This window comes from Piliocolobus tephrosceles, chromosome 3, assembly GCF_002776525.5.
Source record: "Piliocolobus tephrosceles isolate RC106 chromosome 3, ASM277652v3, whole genome shotgun sequence".
Taxonomy (NCBI): Eukaryota; Metazoa; Chordata; class Mammalia; order Primates; family Cercopithecidae; genus Piliocolobus; species Piliocolobus tephrosceles.
The window spans coordinates 160,256,138-160,283,006 of NC_045436.1; the positions used below are offsets into that span (position 1 = coordinate 160,256,138).

A 26,869-nucleotide genomic window follows, 5' to 3' on the forward strand; every position below is an offset into this window, starting at 1 on the left:
ACACACACACACACACACACACACAACAACAACAACTGTTTCTCAACAGATTGAGATGAGTCTGTATTAGAAACTTGTTCTAGGCCGGGTACAGTGGCTCACACCTGTAATCCCAGAACTTTGGGAGATCAAGGTGGGAGCACTGTTTGAGGCTAGGAGTTGGAGACCAGACCGGGAAACATAGTGAGACCCCGTCTCTAAAAAAATTAAGAAATTAGCCAGGCATGGTTCTAGCTACTCAGGAGGCTGGGATCACTTCAGCCCAAGAAGTCTAAGGCTTCGGTGAGCTGTGATTGTGCCACTGCACTCCATCCTGGGTAACAGAGTGAGATTCCGTTGCTTAAGGAAAAAACAGAAACAAAAACAAACAAAAAAGTTGTTCTAAACGAAGCCTTACAATTGGTACTCTCCTTAAAAGGCAGAGGAAAGAAGATAGAAGTTTTTAACAGCAAAAGCATTTTCTGAATGTTTGAAAAATGCACACAGCGTAAGCTGTTCGTTGTCTGGGGCTGTTTGGAAGTCTAAATTAGTAGATTAAATCTCAACTCTCTGAAGCAGGCAGGAGGCACTCTCAGGTCCCTATCGTAAGTTCAACTGGACTCCATTGATCAGGTTAAGACCCTTTAGGGATCTGCTGTATGGAAGAAATGGAACAGTTTTATTTACCAAATCAATATGTTGGTATGCAAATGAGGGCCTCTGGGGTGGTGAAAAACAGATTACTCTCAGAAAGATCAAAAACTTCATCTGCAACATCTTTTGGACCATTAGGCATTGCACACTTATAGAACAGGCTGGATTCAAGTCCACCGCCTCTCCCCCAGGGCTAGGCATGTAGAATACTCAAGCCAGTAACTTATAGTCAATGCCTTTGTTCAAAGCCGGAACGCTTGGTTCTGCATTGCAGGAACAGTGAAGACAGCACCTCTTTCCTCTGAAGATTCTGTTCGGAATGGATAAAGTTTCAGCATTCTCCCTGGATGGGGCAGCTTAGCAGGTGAGTTCCTGACATTTCTGAGTAGACATGGGACTCCTCCTTCCTCCAGTCCTAAACTGCACACCAACTTCACTTGTCAGAGAAGCAGGCACCACACCCCACACCTTTACATCCAGGTGACAAACAGCCAGCACTTCTTCTAGGTGATTTGAAGTGTTTCCGAGAGTGTGGAAGGTGAACAACACCAGGGATTAGTGTCTAGGCTCCGGACTCAGTGTCTGAATTTGATTCCACCATCTTGGGCCCTTAAGCAAGTCAATATCCCTACACTTGCCTGCATTTTGCCATCTGTAAAATGGCAATGATAATACTAACAGCAAATGCTTGCATGTATCTTCTTCCAATCAGACACGGTTCTGAGCACTTTACGTATACCAGCCAGAGAATCCTCACATAGCAGTAGTTGAAGTCAGTAGTATTATTCTCCTCCCCCTCCCCTCCTCTCAGTGAGGAATAAATAAATTCTTACCATGAAGGGCTTGGAAATAGTTCAGGGCCCAAAACACTGAATAAGTTTCAGCTATTATGACTTGAGATGGTTTCAAAGGTCACATGGATAAGCATTTTTAGGTCCAGAGATGTGCATTTATAAAAATAAATGCAGACCAGGCATGGTGGCTTATGCCTGTAATCACAGCATTTTGGGAGGCCGAAGTGGGCGGATCACCTGAGGTTGGTCGGGAGTTCAAGACCAGCCTGGCCAACCTGGCAAAACCCTGTCTCTGCTAAAAATACAAAAAATTAGCCAGGTGTGGTGGGCACACCTGTAATTCCAGCTACTTGGGAGGCTGAGGCATGAGAATCGCTTGAACCTGGGAGACCAAGGTTGCCGTGAGCCGAGATCATGCAACTGGGCTCCAGCCTGGGTGACAGAGCAAGACTCTGTCTCAAAAAAGAAAAAATTAAAATAAAATAAAGAGATTCAGCAAAAATTACAAAGGTGGAATGCAAATGCCCAAACACTGGAAAATACTGCTGTAGATCCAAAACAGCCAAAATAGTGCCTGCTTTTATTTACGTATTTATTATTTATTTATTTATTTTAGAGATAGGGTCTCTCTCTGTTACCCAGGCTGGAGTGCAGTGGTGCCATGATAGTTCACTGCAGCCTCAATTCCTGGGCTCAAGTGATCCTCCCATCTTGGCCTCCCAAAATACTGGGATTACAGGTATGAGCAGCCACCCTGCCCAGCCAGTGCCTGCTTTTAGTGGCTCTCTTCCCTCCTCTCCTCCCTTACAAATGTCCACCTCTCTGTGGTCCAGCAGGCAAGAAAGAAGTCAACTGAATTTCTTCTAGAGAAATTATAGAAAGAAAGAAAGAGAGAGAGAGAGGCCAGGCGTGGTGGCTCACACCTATAATCCCGGCACTTTGGGAGGCCAAGATTGGTGAACGGGTGGATCACTTGAGGCCAGGAGTTCAAGAGACCAGCCTGGTCAATATGGTGAAACCCTGTCTCTACAAAAAAATACAAAAATTAGCACAGCATGGTGGCACACGCCTATAGTCCCCACTGCTCGGGAGGCTGAGGCAGGAGGATCAATTCAACCTGGGAAGCGGAGGTTGCAGTGAGCTGAGATCACACCATGGCAGTTCAAACTGGATAACGGAGCAAGATACTGTCTCAAATGAATAAATAAATGATAAATTAATAAGAGAAAGGAAGCAAGGAAAGAAGGAAGGAAGGAAGAAAGGAAAGAAGGAAGGAAGGAAGGAGGGAAGGAAGGAAGGAAGGAAGGAAGGAAGGAAGGAAGGAAGGAAGGAAGGAAGGAAGGAAGGAAGGAAAAGAAAGAAAGAGAGAGAGAGAGAAAGAAAGAAAGAAAGAAAGAAAGAAAGAAAGAAAGAAAGAAAGAAAGAAAGAAAGAAAGAAAGAAAGAAAAGAGAGAGAAAGAAAGAAAGAAAAGAGAGAGAAAGAAAGAAAGAAAAGAGAGAGAAAGAAAGAAAGAAGTTGACTGAGACATGGCCCATTCCCTCCCTGGAACCAGCCTCTTCCTTCCAGCTCAAGGGTCAAGACTGTGTCCCCAGGAAGAAGCAAAGGCTGTGTTTTCCACACCCTTATCTAGAGGTGAGCCGGCAGAAGCTCCTCCCAGACCGCATCTATCAGACAGGCAGACAATAACTGCTTGGGTGAGGAACCAAGGGAGGAGACACCACCTGTCCCCACTAATGACAGAAGACCTGGCAGCCTGAAGCCCTAGTATTGGCTCTGGCCCTTTAAGATCCCACCCCACTTAACTGTAACACCCTCCTTCTCCAGGAAATTGGCAAGGACCCTTGGGCTGTTGACCTTAGCTCTTGGAGACAGCGGGACAGAGTTGGCAGGACTGCCTCCGCTGCTTTGAAAATATTTAACAATAGGTAACTTTGGCATTTCGAGCAGGTCTTGGATCATGGGAGTTGTGGAGGCCCTGGGAGATGTAGAAAAGGCGTGGTGAAAGGTTTTGTTTTGCCCAGAAGGAAAGCATGTGGATGTCTCAGTCAGCTCAGACTTCTACTCCGGCTGAGGAGGAAATCAGGAAGAGCTTCTGAGTGTTCACAGAAGGCCGCCTCTACCTTGTAGCTGCCCACGCGGAATCGTTCGATCTCTCATCTGACACCACCTTCACAGAGTCAGTTTCATTCGCAAGGAAAACACTGGCCAAAAAAAAAAAAACCACACACAACAACAACAACCAGAAGTAACTTTCTTTTAAAGGGCTCGAAACCTCCTGCCGCCAAAAACTAGAATTCCCGGTCTCTCTGGTTTCCTGTCCCCCCAACCGAAGCTTTGTTGTGGTTTTCACTTCTTCCAGAGACACTGAACGGCGCCCCAGGAGTAATTTTCCTGCCTTAACCTCTGCAGACACGAGCTTCAGGCTCATATTTTGGCTCTGCGAAGTGCTTTTCACACATCCTTTCATGCAAACTCCACAACAAGCTTGTGAGTTTGGGTCTCTAGTTTTTGTCCTGTGTTACAAATGAGGAAACGGAAGCGCAAAGGGCTTGAGCAACTCACCACAAATCGTGATGCCATTTAAAAGAAGGGGTGGGATTTGAACTCAAGACTGTGCCCCAAAAACTGTTCCTGCCATGCCAGATGGAATCTCTAGGGGTGGGATAAGGGGATAAGGATGACAGAAATATGACAGCTCAGCCTTCAGGACATGGGCAGTATCCTCAGCCTGCTGAATCACACTTAGAGCCCGGATGCAGGGAGGGCTTGGACTGGGAACTAGGGGCCAAAAGGGCTCCTAGTTGTTTTTGTTTTTATTATTTATTTATTTTTTTTTACTTTTTTTTGAGATAAGGTCTCACTCTGTCACCCACGTTGGCGCAATCACCATTCACTGCAGCCTTGATCTCCCAGGCTCAAGTGATCCTCCCACCTCAGCCTCCTGAATAGCTGGGACTACAGGCGGTGCCACCATGCTTGGCTAATTTTTTAAAGTTTTTTGTAGAGATGAGGTTTCATCATATAGCCCAGGCTGGTCTTGAACTCCTGAGCTCAAGTGACCTGCCTGCCTCTGCCTGGGATTACAGGAGTGAGCCACCGCACCCGGCCTAGTTTTATTATTTAGTTTAATTTTTTTTTTTAAGAATAGGGATTTGCTGTGTTGCCCAACCTGGTCTCTATAACTCCTGGCTTCAAGTGATTCTTCTGACTTGGCCTTCCAAAGTGCTGAGATTATAGGCATGAGCCACCACACCTGGCCCCAGTTAAATTTGAATTTCACATACACAGGAAATGATATTTTATTTTATTTTATTTTTAATTTGTTTTATTTTGAGACAGTCTCACTCTGTCGCCCAAGCTGGAGTGCAGTGGCGCAGTCTCGGCTCACTGACTGCAGTCTCCACCTCCTGGGTTTAAGCAATTCACCTGCCTCAGTCTCCAGAGTACCTGGGACTACAGGCATGCTCCACCAACCCTGGCTAATTTTTGTATTTTTTGTAGAGACAGCGTTTTACCACGTTGGCCAGGCTGGTCTTGAATTCCTGACCTCAAGTGATCCACCCACCTCAGTCTGCCAAAGTGCTGGGAGTACAGGTGTGAGCCACCGCTCCCAGCCAAGGAATGGTATTTTAGTATAAATGTGTACATCCATTCAAGGGAATAATAACAGGCAGGTTAGCAAAGGTGAGTCATAAAATTATATTAGTATAGTTTTGTGACCTCTCAGGAAACAAATGATATAAGCATATAATATTATGACTTTACTATTATTATTTTATTTTTATTGATATTAATTGAATCTTAGTAGACTAAAATGACATAGGTATTAACCAAAGACATGAATAAACATAGAGTGTGAGATGTTAGAGACTGCAACACAGATAGGTTATGTTGCAGTGCAGCACTAAGAATGAATGTCTGTGTATAGTATATATTAATTCTTTTCCCCATATGATTTTCTAGAGCTGGAGGGATTAAAAATAGATCTATGAGGCCAGGCGTGGTGGCTCATACCTGTAATCCCAGCACTTTGGGGGCCCAAGGCAGGCAGATCACTTGAGGCCAGGAGTTCAAGACCAGCCTGGCCAACATGGTGAAACCCTGTCTCTATTAACAATACAAAAAATTAGCCAGACGTGGTGCCAGCAGCCTGTAGTCCCAGCTACTCAGGAGGCTGAGGCAGGAGAATCATTTAAACCTGGGAGGCAGAGGTTGCAATAAGCTGAGATTGCACCACTGCACTCCAGCCTGGGCAACAGAGTGAGACTCCATCTCAAAAAGAAAAAAAAGAAATTTGCCTTTTCTGTCTGAACGCTTTCAGAATTTTCTTTTTCAACACCAACAACAAAAATAGCATACCAAGGATATGAATAATTGAAGAAATGTGCAAGCTGCATGCAAAGAACATTGTAAAATCTTACTGAAGGTCACCAAAGACTTGAACTTGTATTTTCTCTCAATCCTCATCATAGTGCTTTGAGGTGGATATCATTTTATCTTTCTGCACCCCGAAAGAGTAAATAAATTGCTCAAGTCCACAGAGTGGCAGAGCTGCAGTTTAAACCAGATTCTCACATTTGTGCTCTGTATGGTAACTAATGCTAGCCCCAAGGAACTGATACAAATTAATGAAGTAACCAAATGTGACTTCAATTATTACTTCAGGTCAAGATTATTCCTACATGCACCATGCACATGCTGGCTCACAAATTATAGGTTTTTCCTTGGTTGTAAACATAGCATGAGTCATATTTGTGGCAAGAACCATGTAACAGTGAAAGGAAATTTTGAGATTTTTGGAGTAGATATTCCTCAGATTCTGAAATGCTCAGGTGAGATAAAGCTGTGCCTCCAGGCCCTTGCACTTGCTGTTCCCTCTATCTGGAAAGCACTTCCCCAGATACTGGCACAACTACCTTCCTCATTCCTTCAAATCTTTGCTTAGATATTGCCATCACAAGGAGTTCTTTCCTGGCCACCCTACTTATAATTCCAATCTCTCCTGGCTTTATTTTTTCCCACAGTACTTATCACTATCTACTGTATGTATAATTTACATTTTTATTTTGTTTACTGTCTCCCCCTCATCCTCTACCCACCCCTCTGCCCCCTAAAAAATGTTATATCCAGGATAGAAGCAGAATTTTGTCTTTTTGTTTTGCCATCAGCACTAAGAACAGTGCCATATGCAGAATTGGTACTCAGTACTTGTTGAATGAATGTATGAGCAAATGAAACCAGAGGAACAAAGTATATACACCCCTCAAAGGAAGCCCTGCACTAGCAAATTACGAGTTTGACTCCAAGGTCATCTCAAGATGGCAGGAGAGAGGGACAGAAACAGAGAGGAACATAGAACTGACTGGCTGTGACTATAGGTTCATTCTACTGTATCTGTTTTTGCATTTTCTATAGAGAATTCATGATTTAGATATCCTTTTGTGACTTGCTTCTGTTATTTATATTCTGATTGCAGGATTTATCCATGTTTTCGTGTGCAGCTGTAAAATTTTGTTATTACTCTAGCTGTATGGGATACCATTGCAGGAATAATGTGCAATTTATTTATCCATTCTACTATTTTGGGCATTTGGGTTGATTCTTCTTTGGGGCTATTTTGGTCCCTGCTGGTGTGATCACTTTGTCAAGCTTCAGGTGCACATGAGTAAGAATTTCTCTAGAAGGACAGGAATTTCTTCTATTTTTGCCAAATAATAGCAAATTGTTGCCTAAAATGGTTGGGCTAATTAACACTCCCAACAGCAATGTGTGGGAATCACCATTGCTCCACATCTTAGCCAACACTTGTTATCATCCAACTTTTTTTTTTCTGGAGACAGAGTCTTGCTCTGTAGCCCAGGCTGAAGTGCAGTGATATAATCTTGGCTCACTAAACCTCCACCTCCTGGGTTCAAGCGATTCTCCTTCAGCCTCCCAAGAAGCTTGGATGACAGGTGCCCACCACCATGTCCAGCTAATTTTTGTTTTTCCTTTTTTTTTTTTTTTTTTTTTTTGAGTCACAGTTTCGCTCTTGTTGCCCAGGCTGGAGTACAATGTGCGATCTTGCCTCATTGTAACTGCCACCTCCCAGGTTCAAGTGATTCTCCTGCCTCAACCCTCCCAAGTAACTCGGATTACAGGTATGCACCACCATGCCTGGCTAATTTTTGTATTTTTAGTAGAGATGGGGTTTCATCATGTTGGCCAGGCTGGTCTCGAACTCCTGACCTCAAGTGATCTGCCTTCCTCAGCCTCCCAAAGTGCTGAGATTACAGGTGTGAGCCACTGTACCTGGCCTATCAGATTCTTTAATTTTGCCCTTCTGGTGAGAATAAAATGGTGTCTCCCGGTGGTTTTATTTTTATTTTCCCTGATTTTAAATGAGATTGACAGCCTTTTTACAAGATCAATTTGTGCTTTTTACATTTATGTATTTATTTATTTTGAGACGGAGTTTCACTCTTGTTGCTCAAGGCTGGAGTGCAGTGGCACGATCTTGGCTCACTGCAACCTCCACCTCCCCGGTTCGAGTGAGTCTCCTACCTCAGCCTCCTGAGTAACTGGGATTACAGGTGCCCACTGCCATGTGTGGCTAATTTTTGTATTTTTAAGAGAGAAGGGGTTTCACCATGTTGGCCAGGCTGGTCTCAAACTCCAGATCTCAGGTGATCACCTCGGCCTCCTGAAGTGCTGGGATTACAGGCATGAGCCACAGCACCCAGACTACTTTCTTTTTTTTTTGAGACAGAGCCTCACTCCATTGCCCAGGCTGGAGTGCAGTGGCATGATCTCAGCTCACTGCAACCTCCTTTTCCCAGATTCAAGTGATTCTCCGGCCTCAGCTTCCCAAGTAGCTGGACATGCACCACCATGCTTGACTAATTTTTGTATTTTCAGTAGAGACGGGGTTTCACCTTGCTGGCCAGGCTGGTCTCGAACTCCCGACCTCAGACAGTCTGCCCACCTTGGCCTCCCAAAGTGCTGGGATTATAGGCATGAGTCACCATGTCCAGCCTTCTTTCTTTTTTTAAATTTAATATTATCATACACTGTTTGCATGCAGCCATCTGTATTTTCTTTATTCATATGCATTAGTAAAGGAATAAGAATATAAGTAAATACAAAATAATTTTAATTCTAGTCGGGCACCGTGGTCTATATTAATAATACAAAAAGTTAGCCGGCCGTGGTGGCACATGTTTGTAATCCCAGCTACTCAGGAGGCTGAGGCAGGAGAATCGCTTGAACCCGGGAGGCAGAGGTTGCAGTGAGCTGAGATCGCACCACTGCACTCCAGCCTGGGTAACAGAGTGAGACTCCATCTCAAAAAATAATAATAATAATTTTAATTCAACTTTGGAATGATCACTGTTTTGCCTCCATACTTCCCTTTTGAAATCAATTCAGCTTAATCAGTCATTAAATCTAATTTAGAATCAAAGATTTGGCCAAGCATGGTGGCTCATACCTATAATTCCAGCACTTTGAGAGGCCGAGGTGGGCGGATTGCTTGAGCCCAGGAGTTCGAGACCAGCCTGGGCAACGTGGCAAAACCCCATCTCTACAAAAATTACAAAACATAGCTGGGCATGGTGACACATGCCTGTGGTCCCAGGTACTCGAGAGGCTGAGGTAGGAGGATGACTTGGACCCGGCAGGCAGAGGTTAGTTACAGTGAGCAAAAGTCATGCCACTGCACTCCAGCCCGGGTGACAGAGCAAGACTTTGTCTGAAAAAAATATATAAATGAGAGAAAGAGAGAAAGAAGGAAGGAAGGAAGGAAGGAAGGAAGGAAGGAAGGAAGGAAGGAAGGAAGGAAGGAAGGAAGGAAGGAAGGAAGGAAGGAAGGAAGGAAGGAAGGAAAAGGGAAAGAAAGGAAAGAAAAAGAGAAAGAATCACAGATTTTACAAGTGGAAATCATGATATCGTTATAGCTTAACATTTGTTGAGTGTTTATTTTGTGCTAGTTATTGTGCTTTACATACAAAGGAATGAAAGACTTGCTATTTAAAATAGCAACTTCCTTCTAAGGACAGGGAGTCTCTTATCTGGAAAGTTCACTGAGCACCTTGGCTCAATTACACAAAGTGAGTGCAGAAGGAAATTTGGTGCTCAAAGCTAGAGAAAGCCAAACTACTCTGCCTCATGAAGTGAGAAGAATGTGGAGTTCTAGGGTAAACACAGAGAGAAGGAATGAGGAGGATAGACGAGAGGAAACATGGGAGGTGGGGGTAGGGCGTTTCAGTCAATATGTGGTAGATGGATCTCAAGGTGCTAAAATGATCAAGGGATCCTTCAATTTTCGGTATAATGTCTTGCATTGTACCTGTAACAATGCACAGAGAGGGTGGCTTATGTTTTGGTGATTTTTTTTTTTTTTGTAACATTTTTCCACATGGGCTGGGCGCGGTGGATCATGCGTGTAATCATAGCACTTTGAGAGGCTGAGGCAGGCGGATCACCTGAGGTCAGGAGTTTGAGATTAGTCTGGCCAACATGGTGAAACCCCATCTCTACTAAAAATACAAAAATTAGTCGGGTGTGGTGGTTCATGCCTATAATCTCAGCTACTGAACGAGATCGTACCACTGAACTCCAGCCTGGGCGACAGAGTGAGACTCCGTCTCAAAAAAAAAAAAAAAAATCCCACATAGGGAAACACATTATGGAAGAGGACCAGCATGTTGTTTTGTGTGTTTTGTTTTTGTTTTTTGTTTTTCGTTATTTGTTTTTGAGACAGAGTTTCGCTCTTGTCTCCCTGGGCCAATCTCTGCCCACTGCAACCTCCGCCTCCTGGGTTCAAGCGATTCTCCTGCCTCAGGCTCCAGAGTAGCTGGGATTACAAGCGGGCACCACCATACCCAGCTAAATTTTTTTTGGTATTTTTAGTAGAGACAGGGTTTCACCATGTTGGCCAGGCTGGTCTCCAACTCCTGATTTCAGGTGATCTGCTGACCTCGGTCTCCCTAAGTGCTGGGATTACAGGCATGAGCCATTGTGCCCGGCCCAGCATGTTTAAGACATAGAGGCAATATTTAAACAGAATTAATTCACCACATGCAGAAACTCAAAAGCCAAGATGAGCAGAAGAAGGTAAGCCCCACCACCTCCCCACTCACTGCATGAGGGCTGGGGTTTAAGAACATTTTTTCTAAAAGTAAGGGAGTAGCAAGACCCTAGCTGATCTCTAGGTAACACTTCCATTATCTGCTTTCTTTAATCCTCACAACAATCCTATTAGGTAGATATTAATATTATTCCCAAACGCATTTAAGGATCTCAAGGCTCAAAAGGGGCAAGTAATATCCTATACACAAAAATGGAATCACTGATTACTGAACTTCTCATTAATTTTGCAGATGGGGAGACTCTTCCATTCTCATCACATAGAAATGCTGGGTAAAATTTAACCCCTTTGTCCCAGTTTTTAAATACCTGGCCAATTCTGAAAATAAGAAAAGAATATCCCCCAGACTTCAGAGCAGGGAGCAGGAGCTAAAAAGAAATAGTCCATGAGGGTATTTGGAGCTAGATGAACACTGCAGAGACTGGTGATTAAACAAATCCTCAGAACCTCTCACCCTATGAGAGGTGGGGAGCTGGAACTGACCACCCCCTCACCCCAGCGTAAAGCTGAGCACCAAGAAACAGGCAACAGAAGTCCTTTTATTAGCCAGAAACACAGAAAGAAAGTTGACCATTTTCCAGGGCCATAGAAAGTAAGAGAATCAAGCTGGGCATGGTGATTCATGCCTGTAATCCCAACACTTCGGGAGGCCGAGGCAGAAGGATTACTTAAGCCCAGTTGTTCGAGACCAGCCTGGGCAAAATAGTAAGACCACATCTCTACTAAAACTGTAAGAAATGAGCCCAGCATGGTAGTTCATGCTGGTAGTCCCAGCTACTCAGGAGGCTGAGGCGGGAGGATCACTTGAGTCTGGGAGGTTGAGACTGCAGTGAGCTACGATCACACCACTGCACTCCAGCCTGGGTGACACAGTGAAACCCTGTCTTAAGAAAAAAAAAAAGAATCACTCAAAAGAGAGTAGAACATCCACTTGCATCCTATACAAACCTGTGGTCTTAATCCATGCTACTAATCAGTCAAAAGAACCCATTCTAAGAAACAAACATAAAGCTGGTCGGGCAGGTAGCTCCCACTTGTGATCCCAGCACTTTGGGAGACAGAGGCAGGAGGATCACTTGAGCCCAGGAGGTCCAGGCTGCAGTGAGCCGTGACAGCACCACTGCATTCCAACTTGGGCAAAAAAAGCAAGACTCTGTCTCAAAAACAAAAAACAAAACAAAACAAAAACCCAACAAAACAAAACAAAACAAAAAACTGGTCTGGAATCTATAAGGTCTGGAACAAGCACATGCATTTCACAGAAAACCACTCCACGCAAAGATAAGCTCATGGTTAAAAAAAAAAAAAATACTAAGTTCATGAAGTAAATAACTGCTGTAAGAGAAAATTAGTAGGTGCAGCAAATGCAACAGAATTTAGAACCAAGAACTATACATATAAAGCAATCTCAAAGAGATCTTAAAATCATATATTCAAGCAGGCAATAATATACAGGAATAAAATACATGAAAGAAAGAAACAAAAGAAAATGAAAGAATACAACACAAAGCTAGGAGTGGTGGGGGGAACTGTGAAATTAAAAAAAAATTCAACTGAACTAGAAATAAAATGAGTCATTAAAAATAAAACTTCAACGAACACATTATACAATACACTAAAGAGAGAACTAATAAACTAAAAGGTAGATTTGAAGAAACCACCCAAAATGCAGCTCATAAGGAGGTGAAAAGTATGAAAGAAGTCAGGGAACAATTCATACAGAAGGAACAGATTCAGCATATATTTACTAGGAGTCCTAGAGGGCTGAAGAGGCAAGAGGAGGGAGGTAGTGTCAGGCATACATGCCAAATCACCATGCAAGAGTGAGCAGAAAAAGATATTTCAGACACAAAAGTTTAGGGAATTTTACTGCAAACAATTCCTTATTAAGAGAAATAACAAAGATGATATCTCAGCAAGTAAGAAACCAAACCTATAAGGAAGGTATATAACGCAAAAAGCCAATGATGAGTCAGGAATTGATTAAAAAGTTGATAAATCTAAACAACATTCGCTGTAAAATTATGGTAATTAACAATAATGAAGAACAACTGGGAGGATTTATTTTTATTTTATAAGTGAAACTAAAATATTGCCCAACAATATTACGGAAGATGGGAGAAGGTTTTAGGAGTAAAAGCATGCAAAGTTGCTTGTATTGTTTGAGGAAATAATAGAGGTTTTCGTTACACCTGCAATCATGCATGCTAATAATTAACCACCAACGAAAATAAATCAAATGTTTAACTTCTAAACAAGGAAAGGGCAAAGAGTGGATGAAGAAGCAAACAAAAAGCATGGTACACATGACAGGCAGTGGCTCACGCCTGTAATCCCAACACTTTGGGAGGCTGAGGCAGGCGGATCACATGAGGCTAGGAGTTTGAGACCAGCCTGGCCAACATAGTAAAACCCCGTCTCTACTGAAAATACAAAACTTAGCCCAGCATGGTGGCGGGCGCCTGTAATCCCAGCTACTCAGGAGGCTGAGGCAGGAGAATTGCTTGAACCCAAAGGGGAGTTTGCAGTGAACCGAGATCACACCATTGCACTCCAGCCTGGGCGACAGAGTGAGACTCTGTTTCGAAAAAAAAGAAACTATAAAAAAAAAGCTGAATAAGTAAAAACAAGCCCAAACATAGCAGGAATCATAAGAAATATGAATGACTATAGAGAAATTCTCACACATATTCCCCCCAAAAAATATGCCAAGATGTGCATTACAGCTTTATTTTTAAAGGGAAAAAATCGGAAACAATCCAAACTTATCAGCCTTAGGGCACTAGATAAATACATTGTGGCATATTTATAATTTAAACTCTCTAGAGGGGTTAAAAGTGAATAAAACTTATTTAGATACAAAATTTGGGGGTTTTGTTTGTTTAAGACAGGGTGTCACTCTGTCATCCAGGATGGAGAATATGCAGTCATGGCTCACTGCTGCCTGGACATCCTGGGCTCAAGGGATGCTCCTGCCTCAGCCTCCTGAGTAACTGGAACCGCAGGTGTGCACCACCACAGCTGGCTAATGTTTTATTTACCGTAGAGACAGGGTCTCACTACGTTGCCCAGGCTGGTATTGAACTCCTGGGCTCAAGCAATCCTCCTGCCTCAACCTCCCAAAATGCTGAGATTATAGGTGCCAGCCACTGTGTCCAGTCTGACATTTGTTTTTATATATCGAACCTGGGAGGTTTGATAAATATATGTATATATATAGATAGGGCCCAAAATTATAACAAGTGAAAAAAAACAAGTTGCAGAGTTTTGTATATATATGTAGTATTGTATATATAACCTATACTATATATTATATATTAAGAATATAGTATATATTGTTATGTAGTTGTATTACATATAATGTAGTATAATATAATATAGTATATATTCTATATTTATATTATATAATATAAAATTGTATGTTATAGTATATATTATATTTTACATATATTATATTATATATTCATATTTTTATAGTTTATGAGCAATACATAGCTTTTTTGAATATGTAAACAAATGGCATATTATATATAATATAGTATATATTTATATTAATAGTATATTAGTATAATATAATATATTATCTATAGTATACAGCATTATACTATATGTAATATATTATTCTATTAGTAATTATATTACTAATATGTTATATTAGTATAATAATATATTTAATTATTATACTGTAATCCCTGACGCCTGTAATCCTAGCACTTTGGGAGGTCGAGGCAGGCAGATTACCCAAAGTCAGCAGTTTGAGACCAGCCTGGCCAACATGGCTAAACCCCATCTCTACTAACAATACAAAAAAATTAGCCAGGCATGGTGGTGTGCTCCTGTAATCCCAGCTACCCGGGAGGCTGCAGCAGGAGAATCGCTTGAACCCGGGAGAGGGAGGTTGCGGTCAGCTGAGATAGCACCACTGCACTCCAGCCTGGGGGACAGGGTGAAACTCCACCTAAAAAAAAAAAAAAATTATATATTATAATATAATTATATTAGTACTATTATATTCCCAATATATTCTAATATATTAATACTATATTATATACAGTATAATGCCGTATACTATACATATTAATATTGTTAATAATTATATATAGTATAATGCAATTTGTTTAAATATTCAAAAAATGCTACATATTGTTCATAAATAAACTATAAAGACATGGATGAGAAGGATACAGAAGCTTCTGGAATGGGGAAAGAGAGGTTTTCAGTTGTATCTTTTTTTTTTCTTTTTTGAGACGGAGTCTCGTTCTTTCACCCAGACTGGAGTACAGTGGTGTGATCTTGGCTCACTGCAACCTCTGACTCCCAGGTTCAAACAATTCTCCTGCTTGAGGCTCCTGAGTAGCTGGGATTACAGGCACCTACCACCACGCCCAGCTAATTTTTATATTTTTAGTAGAGACGGGGTTTCACCATGTTGCACCAGGTTGGTCTCAAACTTCTGACCCCAGTTGATCCCCCTGCTTTAGCCTCCCAAGGTGCTGGGAGTACAGATGTGATCCACTGCGCCCAGCCATTCAATTTTATCTTTAATGCATTACTTCTTTAAAAATATCTGAAACAAAGACATCAAAAAATTAACAATGTGTTCATTTCTGTTGATGGTTTATCATACTCTGTACTTTTCTGGATGTTTATAATATGTCATAATAAAAATGCATTCTTGACTCAAAATATTATTGAGCTGGAATGTCTAATAAATTTACATTAACATTTCAATTAAATTAAAATTTTAGTTTCAAAGTGGCTCTAGCCACTTTTCTTTGCTTTTCTGTCTTTCTCTCTTCCTTTCTTTTTCTTCTTCTTTTTTTTAAAATAGATACAGGGTCTCGCCATGAGCCACAGCACCTGGCCACTTCTCATTTTTAATACTGTAGGTAGATATTAGTGATAGCCATAGGCAAAATATAGACCAAATGAGTCCTGAGCATACAGCATGGATATAGACCCCTATGGGAACTTGGTTAAATGATGTCATTCTGTCGTGTTATGTTTTATCAAATTACTTGCAATTCCTGGAAGGCTCATGTCCAGTTAATTGAGATTTTCCTATAGCATTTCAGCTGATAACAGCCACAGTAATTTAAAACTAGTAATAATGATAGGGTGCTTCCAGTTACTATATATTTGATTCCCAAACTGTTCCAATTCCACCCAGTGACTTGCCAAGGTATAAATCCGGTAAAATTAACACAAAGGAAGACATTTCTCAGATTTTCTCATTTACTAAAGTAAGGGCTATAAACAGTTGTCTGAATGGCCAGTATTTCACTAGGAATTTCAACATTAACAACAACAACAACAAAAATGCATTACAAAACCATTGAGAAGGTTGGAAAACCCAGCACTAGCTTTAGGGAGGGAGCGATTTGAGACTTTGCCCTCAGACCACAGAATTACTGCAGGCCATTAATTTCTTTCCATTCGGGCTTTAATTGGCTTTCTCCCTGGCACAAATTCTCCTGAATCTCCTCTAACTGTCTAATCAAGGCTGAGCTGTGAAGTACAGCAAAGCAAAGTGAACTTTGTTCTGTACTTAGATAGCTCCCAAAATATAGCTGTTTTATCAGTCATCATCAGGTTAGCACATGGAAAATTCCTTGGGCTACAGAAAGCTTTGGGGGATATTAAACTATTGCTCATATCCTCCTAAGTAGCAAGTCAATTTCAATACTATGATTCCATGAATGGGTGAGATATATTCATTCGTTTGGCAGTTATATTTTTGAACACCTACTAGGTATCAGGCACTGTCCTAAGAGATACAGTGATGTAGACAGACACGACCCCTGGCCTTATGTTGCTGATAATCCACATGGAAGAGCTGTCATTCTGGCCTGGGGAACAAGGTATTATATAAGTGAATCCTGGACAACCAAAAATGCTAAGTGCTTTGCAGCTTGATGAATGGTGGAGTACGGTTCTCTTTGTAAATAGAATTGGGGTCTTTGTAAAAGGTAAAGCTGAATTTTTTCCAAAATTCCAGTCACTGGAATTTTGTCTTAATGAAGAAAACCTCACTCTTTGAGCCATACCTATATTTTTCTTTTTTAATTCTTAAACTATTCTTCTTCTTCTTCTTTTTTTTTTTTTTTTTTTGAAACAGAGTCTCCTCTGTCACCTAGGTTGGAGTACAGCGGTGCCATCACAGTTCACTGCAGCCTCATCCTCTCTGGCACAAGAAATCCTCCTACCTTAGCCTCTTGAGTAGTTAAGACTACAGGGGCACACCACCACACCTGGCTAATTCTTTTATTTTTTTGTAGAGAGAGGAGTCTCTGCTATGTTGTCCAGGGTGGTCTCAAACTCCTGGATGCAAGCGATCCTCCCAGCTCAGCCTCCCAAAGTGCTAGGGTTACAGGTATGAGCAACCATACCTGGCCATCCATGGTTTTTATTAAACACCCAAATCTCCCTAATTCTACTGGAATAAATATGCAGTCACCACCTTACAGACTTTCTAAGGAAGACCCAAATTCTAACAGAGAGATTGAATTAAAAGAGGAAATGAGATGTTCCAGTGTGGTTTAAGGCCAAAGATAATGTGTAAGGAGTAGAAGAGAGGAAACCACAGTGATTGTGCGTCCCTTTGGAGAGGAAGCTAACCTTCATTGAGCATTTCCTTGGTTTCACGGGCCATTTATCCATCGTTCATTCAATTCTCCCAACAACCCTGCAAAGTAGACACTCTCACCCCTATTTTACCATTGAAGTAAACGAAGTTCAGTTTGGGAGCGGTGACTCACACCTGTAATCCCAACACTTTGGGAGACTGAAGCCGGAGAATCCCCCCAGCCCAAGAGTTTAAGACCAGGGCAACATAGGGAGACCCTGCTTCTGTTAAATTTAAAAAAAAGAAAGAAAGAAAAGGAAGTTCTGACAGGAGGTGCCTCTCCAAGGCCTCAAACTAAGGAGTCAAGAGCAGAATCCACTCATGTAGCTTCACCTTGGTAACTTTGAACCCACCTGGTCTGACTTACAGGTACGGATGAACTCTAAGACTCCTGCCAGTGTCTCTGGGTCAATGAGTGCACACTGTCGCTCAGCCTGAGGTCAGATAGAAATCCGGAGAGGCAGTTAAGCTGCTGATAATTAAGGGGTTAGAAGTATAAATCAAAATGAGCATTGTTTTATGAGTCTCTTTTTATTACTTTCAAGTTTTATTCACCTGATAAGGTAAAAAGAGAATAAAAACAATCAAGAAGGCAAGTCCTTCAATACCCAGATTGCTGCAGCATCTTTTTTCTCATTGTGTTTTATGGACAGATTAAGTATTAAATTATAAAATTAATCTGTTCAGATACCAGGAATACTGTCAACTTTGATAAAGGTTCACTCGCTCTGAAGATGACTTTCAAAATGACCTGATCTGGCTCAATGAATAATTTAACAATTGATTTTCTGGCAGAAACACTAAAGAATGAAAGACAAGGCCTCCTAAGATCATCTTGGAAGGAAAAATTTCCTTTTACCCAAGACCTTTATTTCACCTTAGTTTGCCTGTGATTGGCTTTGATGGGAAGATTCCACCATTAGTTCCTGATGGACCAGAGTTATAGTTTTTCAAATAGATGTTGTCTCTCTTGATGTGAAGATATATATCGAGGGAAGCGCTGCTTATCATGTGCCTCACCCTGGGTCAGGCACTAGGGATGCAGAAGCCAGCAGTGTGCATGGGTCCTTACCCTGGCAGAACTCAAGGTCTGGTGGCAGAGGCAGCAGACAGACAGAGACTCAGATGCAGGGTGAGCAATACTCTGAAATCCTAGAGGAGGGACTCTTCCTTCATACTCAGGGACACTCCTCAGAGAAATGCAGGAAGCACAGGGAGTGCAAAGGCCAGGGGGAAAGAGAACGATGGCGCCTGCAGGGAGTTGCATGCATCTGAGCAGTATTTGGGTGGAAGTTTACTGGAAGCCACAAAGGGGGAGTCAGATGTTCTCACTGTAAGTGCAACAGCCACAGATACCAACCAATACAGGAATGTGTTACTGCATTAATGGTGAAAATACTACAGCAGCCATTGTCATCAGAAAATTTCATAATTTTCTAAATTATTGAATAACCCTCAGGTAAGTTCTCAATCTGTGAAAGTATAATCAACATTCAATTTGTGTAGTATTTGCTTTTCTAGGAAATGCAGTATATAGAGTGTATAAAAACTGTAAAAGGCAGGGCACGGTCGCTCATGTCTGTAATCCCAGCACCATGGGAGGCTGAGGCAGGTGGATCACTTGAAGTCAGGAGTTTGAGACCAGCCTGGCCAACATAGCAAAACCCCATCTCTACTAAAAATACAAAAATTAGCCAGATGTGGTGGCTTGCACCTGTGATCCCAGCTGCTTAGGAGGCTGAGGTGCCAGAATCGCTTGAATTCGAGAGGCAGAGGTTGCAGTGTGAGCTGAGATTGCACCACTGCACTCCAGCCTGGGCAACAGAGTAACACTCTATCTCAAAAAGAAAAAAGAGAAAAGAAAAGAAAAAAAAACTGTGCAAAAAGTTCTTTCAGTATGTAAAAATAGAGTAATGTTCTAGAAACAGATAATTTTTTTTTTTTTTTTTTTTGGACAGAGTCTCACTCTGTCGCCCAGGCTGGAGTGCAGTGGCACGATCTCAGCTCATGGCAACCTCCACCTCCCAGGCTCAAGTGATTCTCCTGCCTCAGACTCCTGAATAGCTGAGATTGCAGTCGTGCACCACCACACCCAGCTAATTTTTCTATTTTTAGTAGAGACCGGGATTCACCATGTTGACCAGGCTGGTCTTGAACTCCTGACCTCAGGTGATCCCCCTGCCTCGGCTTCCCAAGGTACTGGGATTAAAGGCATGAGCCACAGCACCCAGCCTAGATACAGATAATTTTATCCTCATTCACCTATGTAAGGAATGTCCGATGGGATGTTCAAAGGTCATGCAAGATTCAGGAGAATTCTTTTCTTTTTTTTTTTTAGATGGAATCTCACTCTAGCCCAGGCTGCCGTGTAATGGTGCTATCTCAGCTCAAACCTCTGCCTCCTGGATTCAAGTGATTCTCCTGCTTCAGCCTCCTGAGTAGCTGGGATTACAGACACCTGCCATCCTGCCTGGCTAATTTTCATAGTTTCGTAAAGATGGGGTTTTGCCATGTTGGCCAGGCTGGTCTTGAACTCCTGACCTCAGGTGATCCACCTGCCTTGGCCTCCCAAAGTGCTGGGATTACAGGTGTGAGCCACCGCACCCGGCTGATTCTTTCATGTGTTGAGTTGTTCTATGTGTTTGAGGATGCCTGGTATCACGGTTCCCTGTACACTAAATGCCTCGGTGCCTCACAAACCACAAGACACCCCCAGGGAGTGAGCCATCTTTGTTGGTTGAGGTTAGTGTTCCTGGTCTCTGTGCCCACTCTTCCCCACGGGAGAAGGAGTGACTTTTGATTGGTGAGTTTGGGAGAACTTCATCCCTTCTCTTCTGTATAAATGCCTGGGAATTCCCGTTCTGCCCGGGACTGATGGGAGAGTTAACTCTAGGAAAGATAGCAAACCCATTAGGCTAATGATTTAAAGACATTCTCTGTGTAGCTTTGTCAGTAATAAAGATGACATTTATCACTCTCTGTCTGCCTCCTAAGTCTCATTTTTCAAATGCTTGAAAGAAGCATTGAAGAAAGAAAGCATTTGTGTACTCCACACACGGCCCATTTGGAGAAAAGGATAGTCATTGTTATGCCAGGAGGGTCAGGGCCATCCAGGACGCATGAGTGGAGTGAGGCGTGAAGACCCCCATAGAACCTCATCACATAGGCTGTGGCTTCTCAGAGGCCCAGGATTCTGGAGGGGAGCTCTTGGGGATTCTGCGAGAGGAGATAAGAGGAGGGAAAGTGCCACCCACTATTTCAACCATAGCAACTGTGGTTTTCTGTGTTTTATATTGGGTTCAAATATACGTAAAATCTCATTTGTTTTTTTTTTAAAAAAAGGTTCCACTGCAAAAAGAAAAAAAGGAAGTGTTTGGCAACATCTGAGCTGAAGAGTTGGCAGAGAAAAGAACAGCCCAGGAAGAGTGATAAGGAGGTGCCAAAAATGCAAGAGGAAGGAGGAATATTTGCAGACCAGGAAGTTGAGGAATGGAACTTTTCAAGAGGCAGAAAGTGGCTGAAGGTTGGGTAACACCATACGGAGGTCAGAGAAGAGAAGAACAGAAGAGTGACCACAGCGTTTATTGACATTGTGATCTTGGCAGGAACAGGCTCAGGGCAGTGTCAAGGGCCAATCCTAAACGGTAGGGGATTAAGAGGTAAGTAAAGAAGTGAGGAAGTTGAGACCATTTGGACTTCACTGTAAAGAACATGATGGAGACCTGGCACAGTGGCTCATGCCTGTAATCCCAGCACTTTAGGAGGCCAAGGCAGGTGGATCACCTGAGGTCAGGAGTTGGAGACCAGACTGGCCAACATGGAGAAACGCTGTCTCTACTAAAAATATGAAAATTAGCTGGGCATGGTGGTGGGCACCTGTAATCCCAGCTACTCAGGAGGCTGAGGCGGGAGAATTGCTGAACTGGGGCAGGTAGGGGTGACAGAGTTTGCAGGGAGCTGAGATTGCACCACTTCACTCCAGCCTGGGTGAAAGAGCAAAACTCCATCTTGGAAAAAAAAAAAAAAAGAAGAAGAAGATTATGGACCCTAGATAGTATCAGTTTCTCCAGTGCCTACTGGTTGTCAAAAAGGTTCATGCACAAAAGAAATTAAGTCGCAGCAATGTGCTGGCCAATAGAGTACAATTTGTGGTAGAAACAGAGAAATCCCTTCAAAATAGGAGAAGCAGGGGGTCTGGGAGGAGTACAACAGCAAATCCTTGCCGCCTTTTCTGAAAGGACTGGTTGTAACCATTTTGTTGTTGTTTCATATTGAAGAGAGCATTAATCTTTCTAGGAAGTCCGTAGCTCAGATGGGAGCTGCAGTTAACAATGCCTCCTCTGTTGCTAACACGTTAATGAATGTTGAATCAGCAGGAGAGGAATGACTTCTCCGCCGCCATATTCCATACCCTGCTGATAGCAAGGACATAAGTGCTGCTGACTGGCTGCCTGATGGTCCATGGAAGTCACTGAGGTGACATGTTTAGTGCTGCAGACCTCAAAAGGGCTTCTTCCTTCATTCTTAGACCCAGAGAAAAGCACTGAGAGGAATAAGAAAGTAGCAACTAGACAAAAATGAAAACTCTTTAAGAAGCATTGCTGAAGTTACAGGGGAAAAAGGTAAGAGTCTTAATGGTCATTTTCCTAAGTGCAGCTCTGAAATTGAAATGACGTTTGACCACTCCCACATAAAGACATGGTGAAGAGTGAGATATGCTTGCATGGCCTTCTGAACTCCACTGGGCAGAAGACCTACATGAGACATGTTAGACCACTGGAAGGAACAAAGACCCATGTTCTTCTTCTGGCTCTAGTTCTGAGCCCATAAGCCACTCTGTTTTCTACCAGTTGCATTCTCTGTGTCTTCATCTACTCATCAACAAAACCAAATTACAGGCCACTATGTGGATAATTCATTCAAGCCTGCCGTGTTGCTCAACCAACAGAAGAGAGGAGATTCAAAGGTCAGATGGGAAAGGTGCTTCATGCACTTAAGTTTAATCTCTTAACAACCTGGACAGGCATTATTATCCATTTTACAGATGGTAAAACAGGCCAAGAGAAACAAGTCACTGGCATAAAGTCCCTCAGCTGGTAAGTGAGAGTTGAGTCAAAAGCCCAGATATGTCTAGCTGTAAATAATATAAAATGAATGAGTGATAATTGAGTGAATGATAAGAATAAGGAATTAAACTTGTAATATGTTTTAGACATTTTAAGTCTAATTAGGGACCTTTTTTGTGTTTTCTTTTCTGAGATGGAATCTCACGCTGCCGCCAGGCTGGAGCGCAGTGGTGCAGTATCTCCACTCACTGCAATCTCCACTTCCTGGGTTTAAGCAATTCTCCTGCCTCAGCCTCTGGAGTAGCTGGGATTACAGGCTCATGCAACCATTCCCAGCAATTTTTTTTTTTTTTAAAACAGAATCTTGCTCTGTTGCCCAGGCTGGAGTGCAGTGGTACAATCTTGGCTCACTGCAACCTCTGCCTCCCTGCTTCAGCCTCCCAACTAGCTGGGACTACAGGCGTGTGCCATCACGCCCAGCTAATTTTTTGTATTTTTAGTAGAGATGGGGTTTCACCATGTTGGCCAGGCTGGTCTTGAACCCCTGGCCTCAAGTGATCCGCTCGCCTCAGCCTCCCGAAGTGCTAGGATTATAGGCATAAGCCACTGAGCCTGGCCTAATTAGGGACTTTTGTTTCTTTCCCTGTTTACTTTCAGAATCAATTCTTTGCCCATAAACAGCTAGGAGCCAGACAGTACTATCAGTGGTCAGAGATTCAGTGCTCAACAAATGATAAGTAGGCAAGTTCTGGCATCTCCTTCTGTGGCACAAAAATCTGTGCAAGATTTATGAATCTTAAATGTCCACAAACCATGGGAAATATTAAGTGGAAAGCAGATAAAGAACACTATTTTGTTGTTAAATACATTTTGATATATCCACAAAATGGAATGCAACCATTAAAAAACATGATGTTAAAGAGCTATGAATGGTTTATTATAATGTAAAGTGGGAAAAATGTGTGTGGACATTATTAATAATAATTGACATTGGGAGATGAGATCATGAACAATGATTTTCTTCTTTTCTGTACTTTCTTGAGTTTCCAAAATTTTCTTTAATTAGTATTCACAGTTTTTATAATTGAAAAATATGGGCTGGGCATGGCGGCTCATGCCTATAATCCAAGCACTTTGAGAGGCCAAGAGGGGCGGATCACTTAGTCCAAACCTAATGACAACTCAACTTTTCAGGGAAATGCAAATTAAAGTTGTTCTGAGATCATCACTACACATTCACCAGAATGGCTAAAATTTTAGAGCCTCACAGTAGCAAGTAGGAGCAAGGAAGTGGAGCCAGGGAACATTAAAGCACTGCAGATGGCAAGGGTCCAGTGGGTGATTGGTAAAACCATTTAGCATTATCTTCTGAAAACAAATGCCTGTCCAACACCTGGCAAATCCACTCCTAGGTATAAACTCAAGAGAAATAAACACATATATCTACAAAAATACGTGTACATGAATGATTATAAGCAGCTTTAAAATGGAAAGAAATGGAAAGTAATTAGTAGCCAAAACCAGGAAGCAGCCCAATGGCCATCAACAGGAGAATGAATATTGTGGTCTGTCCATACAATAGAACACCACACACCAACAACAAAAGAACAAATGACTGTTACACAGAATGACAGGAATGGGCCAGCATGGTGGCTCATGCCTGTAATTTTAGCACCTTGGGAGGCCAAGGTCAGAGGATTGCTTAAGGCCGGGAGTTCAATACCAGCCTGGGCAACATGGTGAAACCCCATCTCTACAAAAAATACAAAAATTAGCCCAATATGACTGCAGGCACCTGTGGTCCCTGCTAGTTGGGAGGCTGAGGTGGGAGGTTCACCTAAGCCCAGGAAGTTGAGGCTGTAGTGAGCCATGATTATACTACTGCTCTCCAGCCTGGGCAACCGAGCAAGATTCTGACTCAAAAAAAGAATGACAATAATGAATCACACAGAGTGTTGAGTGAACTAAGCCCACACAAGAGAATAATACACAGTGTGCATGATTTGGGAGTGTGATAAAAATAGCTCATACTAGCTCATGAGAACAAATTATTCCATACATTTTTAGGAATTTCACAATCCAATCATTAAATACATGCTTTATTTAAAATTAAATTATATAAACTTACAACTAAATTGCATAAAAAATAAATGTAGTAAATACTCAAAACTCTTCACTTCCTAATTATTTTACCACATTTTTACTCTTCTCTATGCAATTGAGATTATTTGCATCTATTGTATCCATTTGGTGGAAATAATGCATATAATTGTGTTCTACTGTACATATATTTCCAATACCATGTTCAATAATTATACCTTGATAGCTTCAAATCGGCAGTGGCGATTGCTAGAAAAATTGACAAAGGTACAGATCAGGGCTCCTCCTCTTCCTCCTCCTCCTCCTCTTCCTTCCCCTCCCCTCCCCTCCTCTTCCTCCTCCTCCTCCTCCACCTCTTCTTCTTTCTTCTCTTTCTTCTTCTTCTTCTGCTTCTGCTGCTTCTTTTTGTTTTGAGAGCTGGTTGTCAGACATTTATCAGTACACCACTGCTATGATTACATTTGTATGAAACTCACGTATGTGGGTTAGAAGGCAGAAAGGAGATTACCTGGGGTGGTGCTGGGGAGCTTCTTCCCAGGATGAGGCAGGCAGGAACCTTACAGAGTGATGGTAATATTATTCTACATTTTGATAATGGTGGCGATTCCATGGGTATAAACATCTGTATGCAATTTATCCAGGTGATACCTCAATTTTTAAAATAATCTTTTTAAAACATGGGGTCTTGCTATATTGTCCAGGCTGGTCCCTCAACTCCTGAGCTCAAGTGATCCTCCTGCCTTGGCCTCCCAAAGTGCTGAGATTACAAGCATGAGCCACTGTGGCAGGATCAAATAAATTTTTAAAAATTTTCAAAACAGTTACCCTGAAAAGAACTTCCTCTATAGGAAGGTGGGAAGTCTGGCATCCCCACAAAATTTCATGTTCCATCCTCATGGAGCAGCTGATTTACAAGGGACCCTGGAAGGAGGAATAGTCCTTTGTAACTGTTTCCTGTGACTAGACCATAAGCTTGGAAGACAGGACCTGCATTGGCTTAAACTTTATAATCGACCAATAGTCCCCCTCAGTGCAGATAATAATGATGGCTAATGCATTTTATAGAGCACTGTTCTGAGTATTTTGCGTGAGTTAACTCAATCTCCACAAACTGTGAGAGGATTTTATGATTCTATTTTTCAGATAAGATAACTGAGGTTAAGGGCCTGACTCCATATCACACAGCAAGGGAGGTGGCAGAATCAAGATTTCAACCCAGGAAACCTGCCTCGCATGCCTATGTTAATCACGACACCCTTCCCACAATAAATAAACAAATAAGCTATTAAGTTGTTAATTAATTTGCACTGGATAACATAGGGTGGCCCCCACTTCTGGGTCTTCTGACTTACATCTGTGAAAGATAGATGAAGGTTCAAACACATGGACTCAGTCACCTGCATTCCACCCTTTCCCACGTGGCAGGTGTATTGCAGGACTTACTGATCTGAAGTTAAACAAAGGGGCAGTAGACATAAGTGACCGTAAAAGACTCAAAGGAGGAGACTCAAATGGCAGTTCTGGGTGCAATTTGGTTGACTGTGCCAAGGGAGACCCTCTGTTCCATCAGGGAAGTGGAAGCCCAAAGAGAACACATCACAGCGCATTATCGCTGAAGTCACCAATTGAGTCCAGCCCCAGCAAGGAAAATATCAAAGTCTAAATGTGTAGCCCCGTTGACCCTGGAAATTAATTAGCCTAAGCTCACCCTGTCTGCGCATGTGACTCTCCTCACACACAAATAAATCTGCAGCTGGACCCGGGCACCATGAAATCCACTCTGAAATCCCCTCCTAATTAGTTTGGGATGATTGATGGAATCAGCCAGACCTTGGATTTGCTTTAGGATCACAGAGCCCTAGCTTTTATGGGTAAGAAGACTGACATGCAGACAGGAATTGTCTAAAGCGGGGTCCTCATGAAATAGATCAGAGACCCACCCATTTAGCTGCCGCACTGTCCAATGAGCATGGTGCCAAAAAGTGCTGCTCCAGTGCCTAAGATCATGCCCTTGGAGTTATGACCATGGCCTCCACCAAAGCCCCGTGCCACCGTGACTGCTCCGTCTCAGCAATGGTATTTGTTGAGTGCCAACAAAATCTGGGAAAGCAAACCAGAGCCAGTCTCAGAGTGCAGGTGGTGGCAGGGCTATGCAGTGTGCTGAGGGAAGGTTGCAGCGGTCCACTCCTGGAGCTGGGGCCAGGGCTCAAGGGAGGATAAGGCAGAGCCCATTTGGATCCTGACAGGGTGAAAGTTCCATATCCCCTTAGCCTTCCTCCAAACCTGCATGCCACTTCTTCTCTTTTGGAGGCTGTCTCCTCTCTCCTCCCCTCCCTCTCCCTTCCCCTCCCTTCTTCTCTCCTCTCTTTCTTTTCTTCTTGCTGTTATTTTCCCTGTTTCTTCATGAGACAGCAGAAATAAATCAGAATGCTACAGTGCAAACAGGTTCTGGAGTTACATATATCTGCCTGAGTCCCTGACCAACCTACTCAGAGGTCCTAAGTGTTCCTTATCTATCAAATG

At 42.5% G+C, this 26,869-nt stretch overlaps 1 long non-coding RNA gene across 1 annotated transcript in view; it reads left to right on the plus strand.

The window, feature by feature from the left end:
* LOC111549855 overlaps nucleotides 1-25,631 on the plus strand; it is a 37,498-nt gene extending 11,867 nt beyond the window's left edge. The window contains exons 2-4 of the long non-coding RNA XR_002733852.1: nucleotides 908-997; nucleotides 21,709-21,802; nucleotides 25,490-25,631. This is a non-coding gene — a long non-coding RNA (uncharacterized LOC111549855). The remainder of the gene's footprint in view (nucleotides 1-907; nucleotides 998-21,708; nucleotides 21,803-25,489) is intronic.
* Nucleotides 25,632-26,869: the final 1,238 nt, after the last annotated feature.